At 49.0% G+C, this 22,729-nt stretch overlaps 1 protein-coding gene across 9 annotated transcripts in view; it reads left to right on the forward strand.

Moving 5' to 3' along the window:
- The window catches only part of CTBP2 (C-terminal binding protein 2), a 156,857-nt gene that overhangs the window by 36,232 nt on the left and 97,896 nt on the right, over nucleotides 1-22,729 (forward strand). For 8 of the 9 annotated variants that reach the window (XM_041743242.1, XM_041743247.1, XM_041743241.1 and 5 more), the window contains one exon: nucleotides 12,064-12,165. The gene's annotated coding sequence lies outside the window, so the exon portion shown is untranslated. Of the gene's footprint in view, nucleotides 1-302; nucleotides 397-12,063; nucleotides 12,166-22,729 lie in introns of those variants that run through there. The other variant, XM_041743246.1, reaches the window with a different exon arrangement.

Below are 22,729 nucleotides of genomic sequence, written 5' to 3' on the forward strand. Positions count from 1 at the left end.
GGGAGATGTTTTTGTTACTGTCTCCGGGAGATATGAAGGATAAACTGTCGAAAGAATCAGGGGAAAAAAAAAGTGTAGCCCTGAAGACAATAAAGGCAGAAACAGCAAAGACGCTCTTGCAATTTTCTTCCTTGGGTTCTTTGAATCAACAGGGAGGTACCGGCGAGTGTGAGGAGTGAGTGTGCCAGCTTTCCTTAAAAGGGAGGCCACGGGGGATCACGGGAGGACAGACAGGACGCAGCCAAAGACCTTTCGGTTGATACAGTGTGATTAAGTTTTGTCCCAGAAGGCTGCTGGAAGAGCAGGAGCGCAGCGGTGGGTCTGAGCAGGCAGGTGGCTCGTCTGACCCTGGTGATCTGCCCAGACTCTTCAGCTCCAGAACTTTCTTTGAGCGAGGTGGGTGCAGGAAAGTAGCCAGCCCAGCGTACAACCGTGTGTGTGTGTGTGTGTGTGTGTGTGTGTGTGTGGGTGCGCGTGCCAAGGACGGTCTTGGCCTGTTCCAGCCTGTTGCCTGTAGTTTCGATTTAGCCAGGCTGGGTTCAGGGAGGCCTGGGTTTAGTTCCCCCCCCAGTGTGCCCACTCACCCAGCACAGGCCAGCTCAGGGTGGGGGTGGGGGGGTGGTTTCTCTCCAGTCCTTTCTAGGGCTGCTCCGCCAGGGAAGGCGCCCTGGTCACTTGTGACCTGGGGAGCCCCGGGCGTCCCGCAGCAGCTGGGAGAGGGAGAAACCAGTCAGGTGTGACTATTCCCAGGAAAGAACTTACATAGCAAGCATCTTTGCCGACTGCGGCGGCGAAGGTCAGGGTTCAGGAGCTGGGAGCTCTGGCTTTTGAGAAGCAGGCTGGGCTCGTGGGCCCAGGCAGCCAGAGGAAGCCGATTCCAGTTCAGTGTGTAAATCCTGTTACTAGGGTTGGTCCTCATGGCTCCTCTTCTTGTAAACACAGCAATCCACAAAAGAAAGGAATTACCCTATCTGTGGTCCACATGAGCCCAACTAAACCCCCCAAAAACAGGGCAAACCTAGTTGTTAAGTTTGTAATTAAACTTATTTTGAAGTAATCCTCAAATCACATGTAGTTGTAATAATACCCTATCTAGGCTCCCGCAGTGGTAACATCTTCCCAGACAATAGTACCAGTTAACCGGGAAGTTGATATTGATGCAATCCCCAGATCCCCTTCAGATGTCCCCCAGGGTTCATGTGTTCGTTTGAGTGTGTGTTTACTTCTGTGCCATAGTGCACGTGTTGGTGCCAGCATGCCCCACTGTGGTCAAGACACGGAACACTTCCACCGCCCCAGAGATGTCCCCTGTTGCCCACTGACAGCCACACCCTCTTGAGGTGGCCGGCGCCTAGCTTGCTCTTACACTGTTCTAGGGTTGGCGTGTCCTGCCCCCTTCCCAGTCCCTAACCCTGAGAACCACTAATCTGTTTTTTCATCTCTGTAATTTTGTCACATGAGGATGTTAACATACGTGGAGTCAAAGAAGAGGTGGTCTTTTGGGATTGAATTTTTTCACAGCGTAATTCCCTTGGATTTCCGTTCAAGTTCTTTTGTGTGTCCCTGATTTGTTCCTTTTATTGGTGGGGAATATTCCATCCCAAAGGTTTCTGACCCAGTCTTAGACCAGAAGTGGGGAAGAGGAAACTCTAGTGGGGGACCTGCGTGCTGAAAGCTGCTCCCGACGCTCCTCCCCGCCAGGTCCCCCACTTGCTTGATGTCAGGAGGACCTGGGCATCCAGGCCTCCTGTCTCTGTGAACACCCATGGAGTGATGCGTGAGTGGCTGGTGCCAGGTGGGCTTGGCTCGGGAGTTTTGTCTGGTGTGTGCTTTTGCATAGTGCTCGGTGACTGCAGGATGTGAAGAAACAAAACTTGGGATACGGGTCATCAAATTTTGAGGTTTTGTTTATTAGCAGCTACACAGTGACAATAGTGACGTGTGGGGCGCAGGCCTGATGCGTGAAGTGGGGTAAGGCAGCGTCAGCAGGACCTCAGGAGTCTGTGTGGGCACCTGGGGCTTTGGCCTGTGTTCGTGACGACACACTGACAGGTTCTGGGAACCTGTGTTCGTGACGATATACTGACAGGTTCTGGGAACCTAATTTCAGAGTTGAGGCATTTGAGCTGCTGCCATCCCTTCAGGAAGCACATGTACACTGTGCTGTGCACATACATAAGCGTGTATTTACACACTCATCTTGTAAGACAGGACAGCACTCAAGAATTATTGCCCGCATGACCATCCGTGCTAAAAGGTTGCCTGTACTTTGCAAATTAATGAAACACAACTGAGGAATCAGGGGTGTGGAAGTGAGTTCAGGATTCCCAGGGTTATTGACCTGATGTATATGAATCGATAGGTAATTTAGGGGCTTTTCCTAAATAAGACTGCCCTGTCATGATGCTGCTTGATACCTGGGAGGCGCCTGCACTGAGATAACCCCTGGCTCTTGGGATGGGGTCATACAGTGTGGGGAGGGGGCCCCTGGGCTGGGCTGGGCTGGTATTTGGCTTTTCTCTCCTGGTCCTGGATTCCTTGGGATGAAGAGGGTCTGATGTCTGTATCAGGGATCTAGTCTGAGCTGGGGTCACAGGTGAAGAGGCTATCCACCAGTTGAGGGGCTTTACCCCACTGCCAGGTGTTCTGATGGCGTGTTGGGGTATGAGTGGAAAGGACCACGCCAGGGACCCCAGTGGGGGCTCAGTGGTTGAGTGTCTGGTTGAGTGTCTGCCTTTGGCCCAGATTGTGATCCCGGGTCCTGGGATTGAGTCCCACATCGGGTTCCCCGCAGGGAGGCTGCTTCTCCCTCTGTGTCTTTGCCTCTCTCTCTCTCTCAGGAATAAATATATTAAAAATCTTGGGGGGGGGGGGAAGGAAAGAAAAGAAATAGGAAAGGAAAGGACCAAGCCGAGCTAGATTTTTGCCTTTGTCCCTGATTGGCCAGGTGATCCTGGGTCTTGGCTTACCTTCGAGAGGATCTCATCTGACTCTGCTTTAGTCTTAAAAATAAAGGTTGTTGTCACTAGAGGAACTAGATTCTGGACCCATAAATTCTCAGACCCTTGGTGCCTCACTTGTGTTTATCTGTGCAGGGTTTCCCCACGTGCTAGTCTGTCACATGCCCAGCCTTGTAAGTGGATTTTAAAATGTAAGGTCCTCTCCTCTGTTGCAGGTACCGCAGCTGCTCCATTTGATGGCAGTGATGTACTTCATTTTATACTTAAATCCTCCCTGAACCTTGAGGTTTGGGTTTGAATAAATTTGCTTTGAAATAAAACAACCTAATTTCCTGCAGGCTCACCCTTTATTTCCTCTGTTCCTCTCCTCTGTGTCTCTCCTCTCCTCTCCTTCCTTTCTCTCCTCTCCTTCCTTTCTCTCATCGCTTTGACTCTGGATTCTTGAATTTACCCAGTCAGGTCACTAAAGACAGCATTTGTTAAATGATAGGCCCGCTCCAGTGCTTCCACCCTGCTCCCAGCCCCCTGTACCCAGCCCCACAGTATCCCAGGAATCCCCAACAAACGAGGTGCTAATGGTTACATCCTGGGCTCATGGGAGGAAGGCATTCTGAGGATGAGCAACTCTTCCAGGACCACATACAGCCTCCTTCTACGGCTCTTAACTCTTGCTTAAGTCTACAACAACGTTAAAATCCAACGTTAAGTTCTTACTGGCATGGAGCTGACCAGCTAAACCAGTTACAAAACAAGCACAGCAGTGATTGGCTTCTCTGGTCTATAAAGGGGGTGAGGAGGGACAGCAGGGGCCTGACGGGCTGTTAACTGTCCGCATGAGTTTTACCCACTCCACTGCCCTGCTCAATATTCCGCATGGAGCCCATTGATCAGTAGTGTTGCTATTGAAAGCTGATCACTCTTCTTGTAAGTAATTCTCTAGGGGTTGAGGACTCCACTCTAAATTCTCCAGTGCTTCTCTGTTCATTCTTCCGTGGTCTGATCTGTGGCCAAGACCTTGGCGGAGCCTGCTGAGCAGTCTGCCCTGCTCTCCCGGCCAGTGCTGGCCAGTGCTGCGTCATTCTCCAGAGGCCCGGGTGGGTGGGGGTGGGTGGCCAGCTCCCCGCTGGAGCCCAGGGACCCCCGCTGTGCTGGTGTCTCCCCCACCTCCTTCCATGGATTCTCTGGCTTAGGTTGCTTGGCCATTGGAATTCAAACTTACGTTTTGGAATCCCCAAGAGGGACACCCCGTTGCAGGTTGAACTTGCACCAGGATGTGGGAGCGACCTTACTTGCTTCAAAACCCACCTAGATAGTTGCTGCCATGACTTGGGGCCTCCTGTCCTATATCCCCAGCTCACTTCCCAGCATCAGGACACCCCCCCCCACCCCCCCATCTTGACAGAGAACCCACAGCATCTTCACTATACATGTTCTGTTCTTTGCAGGAAATGGAAAAAAGCAAAGAATGAAGAAAACGAAATGATTTTCATAATCCGAAAGACTTAGATTTAAAAAATCACCTCAGTCGGTTAAGCTTCTGCCTTTGGCTCAGCTCAGGTCATGATTTTAGGGTCCTGGGATCGAGACTCTTCTCCCTCTGCCTCTGCCTGCTTGTGTTCTCTGACAAATAAAATCTTTAAAAAAAAAAAAAAAACACCTTTAAACTTAGTGTAGCTAAATAACATTTTGAATATAAATTGTCTCTTATATTAAGTATATACAAAAAATGAAAATAACTATTTTTAAAAAGATTATTTATTCATAAGAGACACAGAGGCAGAGACACAGGCAGAGGGAGAAGCAGGCTCCATGCAGGAAGCCCAATGAGAGACTCGATCTCGGGACCCCGGGATCATACCCTGAGCCGAAGACAGACCCTCAACCACTGAGCCACCCAGGTGTCCCAAAAATGGCTATTTAAAGAATATTTTAAAGTTATGATTGGATTATTCTATGTATTTCATATTTCTTTTTCCACTTAACCTATAAGTATTTTTCCTATGTTAAATATTTAAAAATATTTTTTGAGCCAATCTTTGATACAGGTGGTGTAGTGCACAGATACAGGCACAGCAAATATAGGTGTGTATCTGTTGTGTTTCATGAGCGAGAGTTATCTAGCTGTTGGGGGCATCTTAGATGGTTTCTTATTTTTATGTAAATGCTGGAAATGGAGTGAAGGATGAAATCTAAACCTCTCAGAAAAGGAGCCCTCATATTCCCACAGCAGCATGTGGAGTTGTTTGGCTCTCTGACTCTTCAACATTCTGCTTTCTCATCGGTGGATTTTATTTTAAAGACTGTCAGCCTGTAAGTTCGATGTTGTGGTGGTACTGAGCCTCAGGAAACCCCTCTGCTTCCCCCTGCCCTTTCATCACATGGGGTTTTTAGATGGGGTGCCTGGAGGAAAGGCATTTAGATAGAACCTCTTCCTCTTCGGAGCCTGCCACCCTACCAGGGAGAAAGCTCAGGCCTAGGGTCTCCCTACCAGGTGCCCTGATAGGTTAGTGGTTCCACCAGGTGGGCTCTGTCCTCAGGGAGCCCATGTCTGCTTACACTCCTGGCAGGTTCCAGGCCCTAGAATACAGAGGAGTATGTGCCTTGGCCTATAGTTTCCTGTTCACTTAACTATTTGGAACCACGGGAAGCCACCTACAGGTGTCTCTGACTTGCCACAGGGGGTCATCATCTCATTTCCTCCCTTGCTGGAAACTGGGTCCTGGTACTTTTCAGCAGAGGCCTCAGTGGCCGGGCTTCCTTGTGAGCCAGGCTGATCTGAAGGGGGTCCTGGCCCCCTGGCAAGGATTCCTTCCGCTCCTCTGGTCTTTTCAGAGTTAACAAAGCAGCTTCACCGCTTGTCTGACTTTTCCTACGGGCTTCTGTGAGCTGAGAGGGTCAGACTGCTCAGGCCAGCTGCCTTCCCTCCCCTGGCCAGCTGGGCAGTTTGGGGTGTGGGAACACAGCTTGAATTCACAAAATGACGTCATTGTGTGTGGGGGGTTGATGCTTATGGATCTACTTTTTTTCCCAAAAAAAACCTTGGCCTGTGCCAGGCCTGATGAGCACCCATTTATTAATTTGCTTTCCCTGGTCATTTTTACAATTGTTTCCAAGTACCACCCCCGCACCTCACCCCCCACCTGGCACCTTCCTGTCCTTGCTTATTTCGTACTTCGTGTTCTTGTTTATTTCTCCTCTTGCTTATTTCTCCAGCGCACTAGCCTTGGAGAGAGCATTGTGCAGCACCCAGCTAATGCTACAGGCCTGTGCTCTCCTGCTCACCTAGCCCGTCTCAAATCTTCAGGCTTTATAGGATACAGAAGTTAAAAAAAAAAAAAGAAAAAAAAAAGCTGAAAACAAAGCAGAGAAAGGGACAAATTAATTGACTACATCTGAGACAACACTGAGAAAATATCCTATTTTGTTTTCCTTAAAAAAATGGCAGAGTTCCAAGGCTTCCCTTACAGTTTTCCACTGGCTGCCCTTATATTTGAAGACAAGAGTTTTAAAATCTTGGCTGTTGGGCCTTTAACTTTCTTAAAACTTAAAACCAGCTTGAACATATTTAATATTACAAAATTTCCATAAACATTCTCCACAAAGACTGTGTATGTAAAGTTTCGGCCTGGAGGGCATTTTTCTTATTGAAGCTGAAACTCTTGGACATCGTGGGATTATAACGAAGTGTTGATTTGACCTTAAGTGTCTCAATGCCAACGTGGGCTGTATGGGGACCTGGAAAGAATTAGCTTTCAGGGTTGTGGGTTTTTTTTTTTTTTTCTTCCCATGAATAAAGGCTAATTGTTTCAAAGCTAATTAATATGGTTTATTTATTATTAGGCAATAGTGAGTGGAATTGAATCCTGGGGAGGAATAACCTGGCTGCGCCGAGGTGATGGCATCTCAGATCACACTGTGTTAATTCTGTCGTCACCGATGTGAAGGGAACATTTTGCTCTTGGGTGAATGTTGTCCTTTCCTTACTTTTTCCCATGTAACAGCTAAACCAGAATTCTGTACTGCTTCATGCCGGGGGCCTCATGCCGGTGGGCTGGGCCTTTCTGGCATGAGTTAACAATTGAAGTCTGGGCGGGCAGAGGGGTGGGGGTGCCATCCTGGGTCACTTGGGCTGTATATTGCAGTTGGCCTGGCATCCTGACGGGAGCGCAGATCCCACCTGTGGCCCCGCGTGCTCAGAGGCAGAAGGCTGCCCCCCCCCCCGCACCCCCACTGCTGGCCCGTCCTGCCCCCATGTTGCTCCCCAGCAGCTCCCCAGGCATGTAGATCGATCGCCTGGCTCTGCCCAGGCTGCTGGGGGAGCCCTGATGCCATCTCGTTAGTCTTGGCGGATTGCTTTGCCCCCCACAAGCTCACAGTGACCCTGAAGAGAGTGGGCCAACTGGAGATGGGAGTTCTTGCCCTGAGAGAACAGCTGAGGTGGCCAGGGTATGAACCAGGGGCTGGTAAGTATAGGACCCGGTGTGGAGACAGAGAACCAAGTGCCCATCCATTGTCATCGTGGAACAGGGGCCCAGGGCGCTCATGGCATCCTGTGAGATGCTTTCCTGGTGTTGGCATGTGTTTATCCACCTGGTCCAGAAGGACTTGTGACCCAGGCAGGTCTGTTTTACAAGGCGTTCGGGTTCTCCATGAGCTTCTAGGTTCCACGTCTGCCTGAGGCTTTTCCTTGTCTGTTGCCTTTGAACTTGAGACTGTTGAGGGGACCTGCTGTGTATATCAGGGAAAGCCCCTGGCTGGCACCCCCTTTCTGTGCCTTCATGTCACTATTACGGTCCCATCGCTAAGGGTCACTGCCCTCTCACACTGAACAGCAATAGGGGCCTCAGTCTGCAGCAGGAGGGGAGAGTAGATTGAAACAGGTCTTGCATGAGGAGTGGACCCACGGATCTTCGGGTCATGAGGGGCTCCCCGGGACCTACCCAAGGCCCTTAAGAGAAAGCTTACGGCTTTTGTTTCTGTTGGTCCTTCCTGTAGCCCCCACCACCCATGGCAGGACAGGATGGGCATTTTAAAGCCTCGATGACCCGAATATGAGGCAGAGCAGAGAATCCAGATGGGGTTCAGGTCGGCCCCAAGTGGTAACACGAGCTGGCGTGGTACATCAAAGCTGAGATGTACGAAGTAGCGTGCGAAGTAACATACAGAGCAAGTGCAGTCTGGGCCTTTTCCGTGGAGGATGCGGCAGGTGGTGGGAGAGCCCAGGCTGAGCCGCCGTGTACTCCCCTTACTGCAGTTTGGATGCTGGAGGGCAGGACACAGGAGCCCTTGGGAAAGACACTGAAGTTGAGGCAGGACAGGTCCTTCTGGAATGAGGCAGGACAGAGCCTCGCGGGCCCACTGCTGCACCAACCTTTGTAGAGCTTGGTCTGGCTCTTCGCAGATTTCCCAGGTTTCCATCTCATTCCGGCTCAGAAAAGTAATCTTACTTAACTGTATACCTAATAGTAACTTTCATAGGCCTGACTTCCTGTGGAAGGAACTAGAAATCCAGGAGGAGAAGTTCCTTCTAGGCCATGTGTCCTGAACTGTCTGTTCCCATCTGTAGGCAGCCCCAGGACATGGCCTGGCTGACGCTCCCCCAGATTTCTGGGTGCTGCTGTGCCCTCCGGTGTGGGCGGGGTGCTCGCGAGTGCATGCCCCCGTGACTCCCCAAAGGTGGGCGGAACACACTTGCCACGGGATGTAGAATAGCTTCGCCCAGATGATGGCACAGGTGAAAAATAGGAGCCTTTCACCCCGGCCTGATGGGGGACCTGACTGGCATTCACCCACCGTGGCCAAGGCCCTCAGTGGGACCCCTGCTTGGGCCCGAGGTTGCCTGTGTAGGAGCCGTGGTGATTTTACGCTAAGTCCTTCCTGTGCCTTCATGCATCCTCCTGAAAGTTCTAAATCATGACAGGGTCTGCGTGGCACTCTGGTGCGTTGTGCTGTCCTCGAGTATGCATGGAAACGGGGGTCTGTGGATTCGTAGCCTTTCCGCGGCTCATGGTTGTGTGTTTTTTTTGTTGTTGGTGGTGGTGTTTTTGTTTTTGAAGGTTTTATTTATTTGACAGAGACCGAGCCCAAGCAGGGGGAGCAGCGGGAAGGAGAGGGAGAAGCAGGCTCCCAGCTAAGCAGGAACCCTATGGGGGACTCGATCCCAGGACCCCTGGATCATGACCCGAGTGGAAGGCAGACACCCATCAGAGCCACCCAGGTGCTCTCTGGGGCTCCGGCTTTTAAAAGTACTTCTTTCCACCTCCAAGTAACAGAGGGCCCCAGCTTTCAACATCCTGGCAGTCTTCCAAGCCTTTTTTTCATGTTCTCGATCTGCTGCTACTAAGCCGTCCCTGTCGGCTTGGGCCATCGCAGGCTCTCCTGAATTTGTCACCTCCTCTGTGAAGCCTTCTAAAAGGGCAGAGTTGTCTGTTCCCTTTTTAGTTTCACTATGAAGTATCTCAAAGTAAAAATCTACCCCCCCAGGTAAAATGTTACCTTGTTAGTATATTTTTCTTCAGACCTTCCTTTAAAAACAAGAAGTCTTTTTACACCCTGCTCAATTTCACCTCCCCAACAGCTTTTCTTTCCCTCCTTCCTTTCCAAAGGGGAGCTCTTCCTATTGTTACATAGTCAACCCCTGAACTACTTGGGGACACCCCCCCCCCCCCCGCAGTCAAATCCACATAGAACTTTTGAGTCCCCCCAAACTTAATTACCAATAACCTATGATTGACTAGAAGCCTTAATAATGATATAAACAGTCGATTGACACGTTTCGTATGTTACTTGTATTATGGGCTGTATTCTTCTAATAAAGCAAGCTTGAAAAAAAAGTAAGAAAATCATCAGAGAAAATAATGTTTACAGGACTGTACTCTGTTGAAAAAAATCCACGTATAAGTGGACCCGCACACTTTACTCACTCCCATGTCATCCAAGAGTCAGATGTGTGTATAATTTCCCCACGTTTTTGGAAACGCATCATTTATATGTATCCATATACATTCAGTTGTCTGTTGTGTAAGTGCTGGAAACAGGAATGAAATGGGAGCCTGTGACCTACTAGGACAAGCAGTACTAGACTGAGGATATAGATTCTGTTACACAGTTAAATATTTGATTTTTTTTTTTTTCAGCTATGGTCCACACCTGGAGAAATTTAGATATGAATCACATATCAAGACATTTAACACTGAAGAGACTTGGGATGGTCAGGGTATGAAACAGCCTGGCAACTGGAGCAGGAAGGTGTTACAGAAGATAGATATCTAGGAGATGGGTTTTGAAGGGTGCACAGGAGTTAGCTAGGCAAGCTCTGGCCTCCTGAAAATTTCAGGATAGTTCCTAGGTATGGTAAATCATACCCTGATTATAGAGGTCCCCCTTTTTCCGGCTAGTTCTACAGAACCGTGCCTGCCCTTGACTCAGTTCTAGTTTTATTGTGGGATCTGGCTGATGTTGGAGCACCCAGATCCTCTGCTATGTTGTGCTGAATAGAGAACACAAATAGGTTCTTTTGAATGGGTAGTGGGGGGATCCCCGGGTGGCTCAGCGGTTTGGCGCCTGCCTTTGGTCCAGGGTGCGATCCTGGAGTCCCGGGATCGAGTCCCGGGATCGAGTCCCGCGTCAGGCTCCCGGCATGGAGCCTGCTTCTCCCTCCTCCTGAATCTCTGCCTCTCTTTCTCTCTATGCCTATCATAAATAAATAAATAAATCTTTAAAAAAAAAAAAATGAATGGGTAGTGGATGGACTTAGGAGGCCCAGTGGTTCCTTTCTCTGACTGGCTGTGTTATTGAGCAGGTTATGCCACAGGATTGGTTATGCTAAGAGATAACCCCATTGTTTTAAAGGAGGAGAAAGTGAGGAACCTGGGTGTCTTGGTTGAGCATCTGACTCTTGACCTTGGCTCAGGTCTTGATCTCAGGTTGTGAAATCAGACCCCTCGTTGGATTCCATGCTAGTTGTAGAACCTACTTTAAAAAAAAAAAAATTAAAGGAGGGAAAAGTATATTAAGAAACTCTTAACACACACACAAACTCTAGCTTCTCAAGACTCGAATGGTTTGAAAGTAGAATGTAGCCGGGAAGCTGGTTTCCGTGATATCATACCCTTTTTGAAATATTAATCAACCACCTGAATCCTGATTGATTTTAAGATGGGCTTGGGAATGGTCAGGGTTGGCTGCAACAGTTCATTTCCAGGACGCGTAGCTCTCCTTTCTCACGGGACTTGAGAAATACTACCTTGAAACATGGACAGTCAGGTTGCATGACAAGTGCAGTGTTGAAATCCTGTCTGTTCTTCATGGGAAAGTCACCGAAGAGGCACTTGGACACACTCGTCCGGGTGCTTGCCTGTGCTGCCTGCCCCAGGAGTACCTTCCCCACCTGCCCCTCTTATGACTCCGTGCATATAGGAAGTGGTTCAGATAAGCGATGGTACCGCAATAGATTTCCTCTTCGTCCCTTGTATAGTAAAATAAATGTGAGTGCTGTTTAATGCATCACCTCATTTCATATTGCATTTGCCAAGAAAGTGCAATTTTATTGAACATTAGGATTGAATTCTTAACTGAGTAATCAATTTCAGTAGTAAGTTAAAATGCCTTCTATTAATGGACAACTGCAACCGTTAATCAGAGTTACAGTGGATTAACAGTTGTCAGCATTTATGCTAATAGCACTTATAAACCATGGGCTTATGAATTGCACTTTATACTTCCATATTTCTCAAACAGTTGCTAATACTTTTTGCTTGCAGGTATTGATTGTGTTGTCCTTTGCTTGCTACTTGGAGATGTAAAGAGATGTAAATGACATTTTCACGGTGATGACACAATATCACCTTCTGGTCTTGCACACTTGGCTTTGTGTCAAAATAGATGGAAAGGGTTCATTTGTTCTGGTGCTCTACTGTTTAATTTGATCTGGTGTGTGACTAAAGCAAGACAAATAGTATTTTTAATGAAACCATTTAATAACCTCTGGTAGCTTAGAATCGAAGGCATTGGAAAAATGCAATTAAGGAATGGCTAGATGTAAACAACAGGAAAAAAAAAATCACTGCTTCAGCTCCACTGACCCAATTCATTGTACTTTCAGACTTTCATCGCCTTAAATGGTTTTGAACCAATGAAGCTGGATTCCCTTACGAAGACGGACAGCCCATCGTGTGAACTATAGTTTGTGGACAGATTTATATTGGTGAGTTATTATAAAATATCTCCAGGTAAAAGCTCAGGTTTCTTAAAACCCCTCTGGAATGCGTTTTCAATTAGTTGATGACTATGGATTGCCAGCAGGCTCTGGATGTTTCATTGCGATGTCTAATAGCAGGATCCTATTGATTGTCTTTCAATTAATTGCATCTGGTATTTTCATTTATCAAAAGCAAAATACATGTAATTAACTCTGAAGCAATATAGTTCAGTGTAAAGTGATTGTTTCTGCTGTCGCTGCTGCTACAGAGATAAGTCAACGGAAATTATACTACTAGGAAACTCAAGGCAGAATGGAAGTCGTGTTAGGACTTCTCGACGTATTAATTACAAAGAATAAAAATGAATTAGGGAAATAGTCTCATGCCACCCCAAAGACGCGTGAGTAAAAAGGTAGATGGATGTCTTTAGAAAGAAAGCAGTTTGCTGATGAAGGCATAGCTCTAATGAGCTTAGATTTTTAGAGTTACCAACCTCTAGAATGTCTTGAACATGAAATGATTTTTTTTCTGGTGCAGTTGACTGGGGGTGTGGGGGTGTGCAGAAGAGAGCATTCAATTTTGCCTGTGCTCACTCCGGAGTGTGGCTGAGAAAATCTCGATCGATGGTAGTTCAATCCTTTACCCAGAGCAAGGTTTGGAGGTCCAGGGTCTAGTCACAACACGCCACTTGCCATTTTTCACAAAACCTGCATCTTACTCAAAGTCTCAAAATGGCAACTTCTCAGAAGTGATTGATGTTTCTCTTGCTGGAAAAAAATGTTTTCTCCTTGAGCTAACAGCGTCATTTAAAAGCAAGAAAAAGAGTGTGAGAGCAAATTTTCTCGGTGTCCTTTCTGTCAAACCCCTGGGCGTGTTGCCCGAAGTGTTAGGGATAGCATCAAGCCTCTGGTTTGGGGAATGGGCAGGTGTACCCCTGTGGGCTTGGCCCAGCTTCCTCGGAGCTGGGCTCTGTTAGAGACCTCCAGGGCAGTATTCCTCTATAAGCACCAGTGGGTGGGAGGTTGAACACAACCACAGCCTGAACCTAACTAGCAGGGAGGGTTGTGGCCCAGGGAAGGGTCTCCCTGTGTGTTTCTCCATCCGCCTGTGGGATAGAGTCAGGAGGAGATCCTGATGTGAGCCGACCTGGGACCTGGGCCTGCTTGCCAGCGGTTACCTCTTCCAGGCATTTGGAGGTCGTAGGTGTGAATTCAGTAGTTGGACTCCGATGATCCCCAAGATCCCCCTGTCTTTTATGACTAAACTTGGTGTGGACGTCTGGAAGCCACTCCCGAGAGTGACCCAAGAGGGCTTGCCCGACCAAAGGCCATAGTAGAGTATATAGTTCAGAGGACTGCTTATCAGAGGAGACTCCATAGTCTTGGAACAATTCCAAGAATCTCAGCATCGGGGAGGACGAGAGACTAGAAATACCGAACATTCTTTGGGGGAAATGAGTGTATTTATTATTAAGTCATGATAGCCACTCTGAACTGTAGACACTGAGTTTTGCCTTTGGGGCCAATGTTAATTCCTTTCTTTCGCCCATTCTTCTAAGAGAAACTTTTAAGATCCTGTCTGCTGGATTCTCAGGCAGAGATGATGTTGTTACAAAATCTTTGTGAGCCTGGGGTTCCTGGGGTGTTGGTTTCAGTATTGGGGGCTGGGGCCAAAGGTGGTTTTGGGGTTATGGTAATAGTGATGCAAATCCATTGGACTTGCACAGGTGTCCAGTTCCATATCCAACCATTGGCAGTGCCTTGTGCCAGGTGCTTCACTGCAAGGTGCTTGACCCTTACCTGTTGGCTGGGGGAGCAGAGCAGGGGGGTGGGGTGGGGGGGGCAACATCTCCATTAGATAGCCAAAACTTGAGCATAACACCTAGTACGTTTTGTAGACACCACAGGATTGGAAAACTATTTCCTCTAAAGATAAGAATGTGGGAATTCATTGTAAAAGATGAAATGGACTTTAAAAAATATCAAAAATGTTGTTGAGTAACAGCATTTTCATTTGACTTCGCCTGATAGTTGAACCATGGCAGGCTCCTGTTTGTTGATGGTCTTGACCTCCAAGAGAAGAACGGTTAGCATTGCATCTGTATCAGAATGCGATTGCAACACGGTTCCTGATAACCCATTTTTCCTGAGAACTGAGCGTGCTCAGACATTAGCCTGATATATCAGCTCGTTCCCACTTCTGTGTTTGGGGCATAATTTGGGGAAATGCATTTTGATAACATCTTGGAGGAGCTCGAGATGTTTGGTAGCACACTGAAGTTGACCATAGTTGGAGCATGGCTGTTGTGCCGGGAGGATGCTCTCCGTGTCTAGAACCAAGCCCAGTTGGCCTGGTGCCCCCAGCCCCGAGTATCTGGCAGTGGAGTTTACCTTTGCCCCAACCACCCTCACAAGTACAGGGTGGAGTCCCACACGTCCCTAGGGGCATGTGTTCACTCTTGGAACTCTTCTCTATGGCTTGTCACTATGCCCAGTAGATTGTAACCCCCCCCCCCCGCCTTTTTTTTTCTTTCTTTTTTTTGGGGGGGGGGCACCTCCCCAGTCAGCCCCACCTGTGGTCTATACATAGCAACATAAGAGGGACAGCTTGCCTTGCAGCCTGAGGAAAGACCACGTGTTGGTTTCAACCCAGTAACTCACCTGCTGAGGTCTCTGGTCTAGACAGATCTTGTTTAATGTGGGCAGAGGAGAAGGAAGTTAGATGTTTTGCACAAAATCTCATGAAAAGCCACAGCCTCAGGATGGCAAACCTCTGAGGCTCTAGAACCATTTGTACGTCCTTTTTGACCTTCATATTTTTTAGTGCGTCCTCACTTAAGAGCATTATGTGCTTCTTAATTCTAGACTTCATTATTTTGGTTTATGACCTTTTAAAAATAAATTTCAAATGAAACCTTTCAGTTTTCTTCCTGCAGAGAGTCTCATTTTGTCATTATGAGTGAATAATGGCATGTGAAGTTTTTATATCTTGCATTTTTGTTGTGGTTTTGCTCTTCGTCTGTGTGTTGTTATTTGTTAAAATGACAACGCGGAGTGCCCTCTGGTTTGCCGATTTCTCCTAGAACCGGACCGTTTGTTCTCCGTCGGTTCAGATGGATCATTGTTGCTCTGGTGCCGTTTTGTTATTAAGCGTCACCATTTGCAGCAGCGCCCAGTTACCTCGCGATTGCAACAAAGGTGGTTAGGGAAGAATAAGCGTCCTTTCTGTTGAATGTCTACAAATAAGTGGAAATGCAAATCAAAGCTCGTTGCCTTTATTCTGTAAGATGATGGCTGGGTAGCGGTGGCTGTGGTTTGGCAAAGACGTGGCAACGTATCCAGCTGCTTGCACCCAGAGAAGCTTGTGCACGGTGTTATTTTGACAGAGCGTAATAATAATGATGTGAAAGCTCAACCCTTTTCATAAGCTCCCCCCACCCCCTGGAAGGCGGCAAGCTGAGGTCTCCAGGGGACCGGTGACGGATGTGCCTGGCGGGTGGGGAGAGCCTCACCCAAGCCTGCCGTGGGCACCGGGCTGTGCTGGCCATCTGCGGTGTGGCTTCAGTGGGCCAGCAGGGTTCCGTGAAGCCCTTTGCCTGGTCTTTGGGGCCTCTGCCCTGTTTCTGCCAAGACCGATTTCCTTCCTGAAAAACAGAAGGGTAAGTATTGCCCTACTCTATAAAACCAGCAGCTACACTGTGGGGTGGCCGTGTTGGTCCTGGCACTGTGGCCTCCAGGGTCCTCCTGAGCTCTCAGCCTGCACTGGGGACGTGTGATCCTCCTCCAGTTTTTCGGCCAGAGGCAAGACTGCCAACATCGGAAACCACAAATCAGAGAAGGCTTCGCAGGGCCTTCTATCTGCAGGGGAACTCTCTCTAGATGAGAAACAGCCAGGAGGCTGGGCTGGGGGGTGGGAAGATGCTGCTGGAGCTCCAGCCAGCTCTGTGGAGAAGGGAGGAGGGCCCCAGCTGGGCTCTGGGTTCTTGGGTCTTGTTTGGATTTTATTTCCTGAGCCGCAGATCTAAGCTCACTCGGGAGCCGTTCTCTGGGAGCTGTTGATCCATCCGGGCCTGTTCTTTCCTCCCGAGAACCTCAAAATCCTAGTGTGGCTTCTGCGTAGAAGCCAGAGATCGGTTTCTGTTCTCAAGAGTTTCTCCTTGTCTGCCCCACACGGGTCAAGCCTCCAGCCCCCGGCTCGTCCTGGTGGATTTGTTTCCAGCTGTCGGTACTGCTGCCCACCTCCCACTCCTCAGGACTGCTGGTTCCAATCACAGCCAGTTGGCCAAGCCAGGGAGGCGCGGAACGAAACACAGGGTCTTAATTTTCTCTCTGTCATCGTGTGTTCAGAGTAAGCAAGCTTGTCTGTACTTCCCGGGGTTCCCGGCCAGGGTAGGCCTCTGCTGAATTGTGCTCCCGCTGGGGGGGCCCAGCTGGGGAGTGATGGTTCCCTGTGACCCTCTCCCCTGCTGGGGCAGGAGTTGTGACCCCACGGAACCCCATCTACGTGTCGTGCTGGGAAACATGGATGTGTGGCCCACCTGCCTTTCCAAGATCCCTGTTGTATTAAAGTGAGGAACTTGATGGTCCGATCTCTTTGCCAGCACATGGGACCTGTGAGAGGATAGGGCTGGAGACCCTAACCATGTGGCCCAAGCTCTGGCTTCCCTGTGTCCCCCTGAAACGCTGCAGTAGTGTGACGTGCTTTGCCAGCAGCATCGCAGGACCCCATTGTCGTTGGTGACAACTCCTGGGGCCCCTGATCTCAGATACGTTCCTCTTCTCTAGCATGTGACCAGCCTGTCCCTCCCCGGCACATGGTCCACATGGAGTGGGGGCTGAGCGTGGCCACGGTGCAGGGCTCGTGTGCGCAGAGCAAGCCCCTGTGCGACCAGCTGTTTGGATGTCCAGACAAGCCCCAGACAGAGGTTCTCCTACCCCTGGTCTCTCCCAGTGGACGGCGGGGAACAGTAGCCCACGTTCCGGGACATCCAGAGGCGATCGGCAGCAGACAGATCCATGATGTTTCCCCGAGGCTTGGGGAGTGTTTGGAGATTATAGGGAGGAGCTGAAGGAGGTGATGGCCTGCAGGGTTAGAGCCCTGCTGGTCCGAGGAGATGATACTTTATGTTGACGCTAAGTTTCATAAGGATTGTGTATTTTGCTGTGTGAGTGGACAGGAAAGTGAACTGTCTTCTATAAAAATGTTGGCACCTCTCATCCGGCATTGTGAGGGTGATTAACAGCAGAGGGAAAGGTGGGTTTTTTTTTGAATTTTTGTGTAGGGCTTGTGTGTTGCCACCGTTACTACAACTTCTAGAATGCATTAGACCAGTACCTTTATTTAATGTGGTCTGAATTGTAACTAGTTCCTGCCGTGCCCCCAACAAGGATTTTATGGAGGGACACACGCTGTCAGCCCCAGGTTCAAGTGTGATCTGGTGTGACTTTAAATTTAGCCTCCGCTCCCCCTGCTACAGATGCTAATGAAACACTCCACATACAGTCCGTGTGACACCGAAAGAGCCCTGGTATTTTCAGAGTCTGTCATAATCCAGTTTCTGGATCCTGATTTAAGCATTTTCTGAAGTGAGGTTTTGGGTAATGGCTGGAGAATCCAGTTCTCCTTGGGCCTATTGCCTGGGCTTCCTAGCTAGCTCCCAGCAGACTACCTTTGCTAGATTGATTGGTCCATCCCTCCATCCCTCCCTCCATCCATCCCTCCATCAATCCATCCAATCAAAGCCATGCCCACCACCCCCTCATCTCCTTTTGGCAACTTGGCCACTCCTACCTGGTCCTGTGCTATTAAAAATAAAGTCTTGGTTCACTTGAGTGCATTTGCAATTCATTTTTTTCTGCATAGCAATTAAGATCATGTCCCTAGAGTTGCACCAGTTAAGGATAAATAGGAGATTTTGAAAGAAAATGCTATGTAATTCGTTGGTTTTTGGGTAGGGGCCATGGTTATACATGAGGATGTGTACCATGAGTGGGGTCCTGTGCAGGGGGGCTGAAATGAGCACTTTCCTAGACTTCTCAGAAGCAGCCTGATCAGTGACATTTATACATATTTTATTATGTGGGTTCTTGAGGCATGGGGAGCAAACAAATCAATTTCTCAGCAGTATACTATTTAAAAGAACTGCCACCAGCCTGTGGGGTGAGTTGGAGAGGGCTGTTAAAATTAATCCTATATGGCCAAAAGATAGAACGTTAGGGGGGAAAAGTTAGTGTGCGGGGGTAACCACCCAAACCGTGCATGAGGAGCAGCTCTGAGCATCTGATCGCCGTGTTTAATTTCCACTTCTTCATAAATGTGCACTCACGACAGTGGCTCCCACAAAGGATCCCGATCTTTTCTCCAAGCGGACAGGATCGGGTGTCCCCGCGTGAGCTTCTAATTGCTCCGTGTGGAGTGGGCCTGGATTTCTCGGACTGTGTCGTGCTCCCTCTTCATGGGGGAGATTTGCAGAAAAGGAGTCTTGGTGGTAAAGCTATCTGGTTCCTGTGCCTTGTAACCCAACACGTTTTCTGTGATCGCCTCCCCTCTTCCGGTTCAGCTATACATTGTTTAACTCAAAGGAAACCTTTGTTGGCCTGGACAGGGTGTAACCTGCAACTCCTTGAAAAATTCAGCCGGAGCAGGGCAGCGCGGGCTATCGGTTTCCATGGGGCGCGGGGTGAGGCCATTCAGAGGGCTGCTGCTTTGACTCTCTCTTCCCGGGGCAGCTTGGGACGAGGGCATGGCAGTTGAGGGTCACGGGACTGCCCCTCCAGTGCTGGCAGCTTCTGTGGACTGAACATTCGTGTCTGTTTCCACTGCCCGGGAACTCAGGACTGGGAGGCTCTGTGTTCTGGGAGGTCTAGACCCAGTCACGCTGCCCTTCACCCCTTGGCCTCCTGTGCGCCTCTTAATAGGATCGCCTGCTGGGACTGGCTTTGCTGGGTCCTTGCGTGGGTTCCCTGAGTGCAGGAGGTGACCTGTTATCTGGGTTCCCTGAGTGCAGGAGGTGACCTGTTATCTGCTGTGAGCCCTTTAGTCATTGTGAGTGCAGATTTTCCGTGGGATTTTAATCTCTGATGATGCCAAGCCTTCAGACTCTTATCAGGTGAAAGGAGATCATAAAGGTTAAGGAGCAGTGCTCTAATTACGTGGAACCTTCCAGAGTTGATGACCGCAAGCTTCCTGAGGTAGAAGCCTTGTGCCCTGCCCCTGTCACCTTTATTTCTCCATACACGGTCCACATGTAATAGATTCAGCAGGACTGTTTATTGAACGAGTGGATCCCAGGCTGCGATGGAGTCAGGGGTGTGGAATGGCTGGGCCTACGCAGCAAAACCCATCCCAGCATCTATCTGGAAGGCAGGGTTAGCTTGGGAGTGTTTTCTGCAGACAGAAGGCCAACCAGCATGGTACGCTACCTGTCCAGGGGGAGGTATATGTGTTCCTGAGATAACAGAGCCATGTTCCCAAGCTCTCTGAGGCAGGAAGGCAAAGGCATGCCTTGCCCTCCCCTACATGAAGGTAGGGTGGGGAGTCTGAATTCAGTGTGGCTTGCGGATCCAGCTGCACCCTCCTGTCCTCTGGGGTGCTGTGCTTGCAGTAGCCTCATTGGCAAGAGGACTTGCAGGTCCAGCTTCCATGACCACGTCTGAGCAGGGGACTCAGGACAGCAAGAAGGCCCAACTGTCTCCCAGAGCTTGGTGGCCCCGAGTCCCTTGGGACCGAAGGACAGATGGCCTGGGTATCAAATTTCTCCACGGACCCAGCATGGTGGCCGCCTGCTTTGCCTCCTTTGGAGATTTGCAAGCCAGTATTTTCCTGCATGTGGAACTGACACCCCTGGCCCCACAGTTGTTGAAAACCTTCGAGAGTCCTGGCTTTTCATAATTCGGTCAAAACTCCCTGCTACTTCCTAATTACAGCAGAAGATGACCTCTAAACCGCGACGTAGGATTGCAACTTCCTCTAGGAAGGAGGATTCTTATTGATTTGTACTCTGATCTCCCACGGGCTCAAGTGGCAGCACCGCAGAGGCCTGTTTAAGGCCGGAAAGCCTTCTGCCTGTGTGTTTAAACAGAGCAGATTGATGCAGTGTTCGACTTGGCCAGGAAGCAACCCAGCTCTTTAGCATGGAGCTCCATCGTAGCAGCCGCTCCCTCCAGCAGCCTGATGGCTTTGGCACCTCTTCCGCATGTTTGTACGGGGAAGGTAAAGAAAGAGTCCAGTTACAGAGGCAAAGACTTGGCCAGGGCCCTGGTGATGGATGGTGGGGGCAGGGGTGGGAGGGTCCTGTGGGCAGGGCCAGGAAGTGCTTACAGGGCCACCTGATGGCCTTGACTTTGGGCAGACAGGAGCCTCCTGTGCAGAGTGCCCCAGGCTTCCCCCTCTGTCAAATGGGGGTGAATAGTGGCGCTTAATCTCAAGAGTTTGGGCGTTCAGGGAAACTCTCACTGAGGAGGGCTTAGCCAGGTGCCTGGTCCACGGTAAGGGCTTCATGGGGATGACTGATCCTATATCCTCCTCATTACTTGCAGCTTAGGAAATGAGCTAGCCATGCTATGGCTTGAGGGGTGGCTCTGGGGACTTCCCCATGGCCAGAGAACACATACTCATGGTCTAGGTTACTTGGACATTTAGATGAAAGGTGGCTAGAACACTAGACCTCTCGCATGTGACTTTTCTGTCGTCGTTGCCTCCTGGGACTTTGGAAGTAAGGCGTGCCTCCCCATCCAGTCAGCCTCGCGGTGACGTTTCCTCTTCAAGGGCTGAAGGGTGTAGGGTTCCCTGAAGTCTTTCCCACATATGCACGTTGGGTTTGAGTTCTTATTTTTGCGAGGGTGAGCCGATCTGAGCCACAGGGAGAGAGAGGTGTTGGAGTCCAGGTTCTGTGCCCAGATGTGACCAGCAACCTGGAGACCCATTTAGTAATGTGGTTTATCACTGGGAACGGGTCATCACTCTCCTGTCAGTGGCCCAAGGTCTCTGCGATTTGCCTGTACGTCAAGCGTGACCGAACATGGAGTGTGAAGCCAGCGGCGGTGGGTCAGTCGTGGAGAGGGCCGGCACCCAGAGCGTTGCTGGGAATGGCCCATGAGCACGACGGCTTCTTCCCACGAAAGGCTGTTCGATTCAGGTCACCAGGTTTGGACTCCTGCGTTTTATGGCAAAGTCTGAAAATGCAGATTTGTAGCAACCAATGTTAATGAATTCAGACTGTTTGAATTTCACACTGAATAATGGCTGGAATTATCAGAGCCAGGGGCTTATGAGATCCTTGGATCGTTGTAATCTTTTCTCAAGATTCAATTGATAGCATGATGTAATATCACATTACTTTTATTAACGGTCCTGGTCATAAAAGAAACACACCTATTAGGATAGGAGAATTGAGTAAAAATAGTGGTAATAACAAGACAATTTGGAATATGTAATATATTCAGTAAATTTCAAAATGCCGCATCTCATTTGAAATGCAATGTTGTGCCCATAGATATTGAACGCAATACCTCTGTACCCTAGGGCTTCCTCTTTTCTACATTAAAAATATTCTATTTAAATGCAGATTTTGATTTGCAATCTAGGAAGAAAATTCAGAAAGTATGGGAAGAAGGACAACTCTGCATCTATTATCAATTTTGGTTCTGTATTATTCTTGCTCTTACTCTGCTGTGCTTTTCTCTCACACCCTCTTCTCCCCCAGAAGGTAGTTTCTGAACGTACAAGTAAGGAAAAGGCACCGAGTTTCAGAGGATGATCCTGTTGTTACACTTTGGTCTGTCTGAGAACACTCTGCAGCTTACACCTTCCCTGGCCAAGTGGAAGAAACCACAAAGGCCCCCCCAGGTTGCTTGACAGGGGGCAGGAGCCTGGGAATTTCTCCTTCTGAGCTGAGCGAGTGGCCACAGGAGGGTCTGTTAATACTTACCTGTGTTGGTAGCATTGAAGCGGTTTTCATTTCAGAATCTACTGCTGCTGCTTCTGTGGGTGTGTGTGCGCGTGCGTGCACGGAAGTGTATTTATTTCTGTTGCTTTTTCACCTAGAATCGAGTACCTTCCCTGGAAAACCTGCGGGACAGCCTATTGCTGGATGTGAATGTCGGGAAGATGTTAGGGCTGCCCTTCTCAGCACAGAAGTGACTTGTTTGATGTCGAGCTTCGGGTACCAAAGAAATGGATTTATAGCTTTTGACATTCTACTCTTAGAATTAATTAGGTGGCTAATCATTATAAATACCATTTACTTTTCCTGTTGTCTGCATTTAATAGAGCATCTTCTGCTATATGCACTTGTCAGTTTCAAACTGAGAGTTGTGTTTGGGCTTTTATGATCTGCCAAGGGAAAATGAAAGTAAATTCTTTATAATATGCTAATTGATCTATTTGGGAATTTTTAGATATAGACAACATCTGTGCTTGCCAGTAACATAGTTAATAGCTTCCGTTCTTCAACATTGGAGAAGGTTTTCACGGTCTGTATGTGACCTTGCTGAGAGACATACTGTGTCTTCTCCAGGGCTTCGCGGTGTGGAATTTGGGGGGCTTTTCTCCGTGCTTTGGAACTAGGCC

This window comes from Vulpes lagopus, chromosome 2 (genome assembly GCF_018345385.1).
Source record: "Vulpes lagopus strain Blue_001 chromosome 2, ASM1834538v1, whole genome shotgun sequence".
NCBI classification, from domain to species: domain Eukaryota; kingdom Metazoa; phylum Chordata; class Mammalia; order Carnivora; family Canidae; genus Vulpes; species Vulpes lagopus.